Source organism: Lepisosteus oculatus, unplaced genomic scaffold (assembly GCF_040954835.1).
Source record: "Lepisosteus oculatus isolate fLepOcu1 unplaced genomic scaffold, fLepOcu1.hap2 HAP2_SCAFFOLD_75, whole genome shotgun sequence".
NCBI classification, from domain to species: domain Eukaryota; kingdom Metazoa; phylum Chordata; class Actinopteri; order Semionotiformes; family Lepisosteidae; genus Lepisosteus; species Lepisosteus oculatus.
This window is the reverse complement of record NW_027168309.1, coordinates 715,768-717,426: the sequence shown is the minus strand read 5'-3', so window position 1 is coordinate 717,426 and position 1,659 is coordinate 715,768. Positions and strand designations below refer to the sequence as shown.

General features: G+C 53.3%; 1 non-coding gene across 1 annotated transcript; it reads right to left on the bottom strand.

The window, feature by feature from the left end:
* Window positions 1-1,116: 1,116 nt before the first annotated feature.
* Window positions 1,117-1,199, bottom strand: trnal-cag (transfer RNA leucine (anticodon CAG)). The gene has a single exon. It is a non-coding gene; the product is annotated as a tRNA-Leu (tRNA).
* Between the last annotated feature and the right edge of the window lie 460 nt (window positions 1,200-1,659).

Sequence of the window (1,659 nt, the reverse complement as noted above, 5' to 3'; positions counted from 1 at the left end):
GAAGTTCGATTGTCGCGTCGGAACGGGGAGACCTAATCCTTCCAGCTTTAAGCCACCCTTCAGTCTTCTGAAGGGTGTCCGAGTGCTAGCATGTCATTTGGCTTTTTTTTGGGGGAAGCGGAGAGCGACATTGAAAAAGGTTACCGCCGCCGCCTCGCCCTCCGTGTTAAATGATTGCAAGCCGGCGGCGGCGGCGCTCCCTGTAGTCGTGGCCGAGCGGTTAAGGCGATGGGCTAGAAAGCCATTGGGGTCTCCCCGCGTCGGCTCGAATCCTGCCGACTACGGCGCCCTTCTCCTGTCGCTTCGGCCTGCCCAGAAAAAGGCGGAGTGCTGTTTCTCTCTTCCTGCTTCTTGTACAAACGCTAAATCGCTTGGACCTGCTGCCTTGGAAGTAATGTCTTCAACATCCACCAGTGACATTTCACAGCTGGAAGCACACTGCCACGCTTTTGGCATTGGCATGTCTTGCGCCCTACTTCCAGCCTTTGAAGACCTAAGTATTCAAACTGAAAGAACCGGCTGAATGAGTGTTTGCAGTGCACCAGGAGGAGCAGGGACCATAGCATTGGAGGGGTGAGGATGGCGCAGATGGAAACGTTTTCATGCGCTCCTCTGGGAGGAATGAAAAGAAAAGACGAAACCGGAAACAGTAGTAGCCGCAAGAGGAAGTGTCTTCAAGCGCCAAGCAAGCGCTCCTCGTTAGTATAGTGGTGCGTATCCCCGCCTGTCACGTGGGAGACCAGGGATGGATTGCTTGACGGCGAGCCAGGTTGCTTTTCTCCCATCAGATTCCAACCGCTAATGCTAACGCAGTGTGTGGGAGCTTACATGCTTTTCCTTTCCCGTCTTTTTCGGACGACTATTCCAAAGGGGTAACCTGAAGGAATAGGGGCCTGAAGACACGAGGCATTCTTAAACCAGCACTGGGCTGCACGGCCTTCTGTTGTGATCAGGTTATATTCGAGTCAAAAAGCCAGAGCATCCGCTTCCATCCTATGGAGCACGAGCTAAATCGGAAGAGGCAGGGGATACACCTACGCCTATCGGCGCACGTTCCCCGCGGCAGGCTGCTTCACCCATTTGCACCCGACTGGAGACGGCACTGAGCAAGCTTTTTGTCAGGAGTGGGATTCGAACCCACGCCTCCAGGGGAGACTGCGACCTGAACGCAGCGCCTTAGACCGCTCGGCCATCCTGACGCGGGCCCCCTGTCCCGGGGCGGTCTGATGAGCCACCGCGATCCCACTACGCTCCTCGAGTATCGCACTGTTATTAATACTACAGTGTGACTCCAGCATTAAAATGTTTGGAAAATGTGTTGGCTTTTATAATCCAGTGTAGAGCAGCATGTGATGATTTGTGCTACAACACCAAGCGCTCAAAGTGACGTCTGCGTTTGTCGTTGAAACTTTCAACTCTTTCATCACTTATGTAGGAAATAAAAAGAGCAGTTGTGCGCCACACGCAGAGAGGCCGTCAGCAGAGTGGCGCAGCGGAAGCGTGCTGGGCCCATAACCCAGAGGTCGATGGATCGAAACCATCCTCTGCTACATGTGTCCTATGCACGATTCATAAGCATGCCATTGGGTTAGCAAAGTGCCTTCAAATAGTCTGCATCTCCCTTTCTTTAAATTCTGTCCTGAGTTTCTCTCTCGTGTG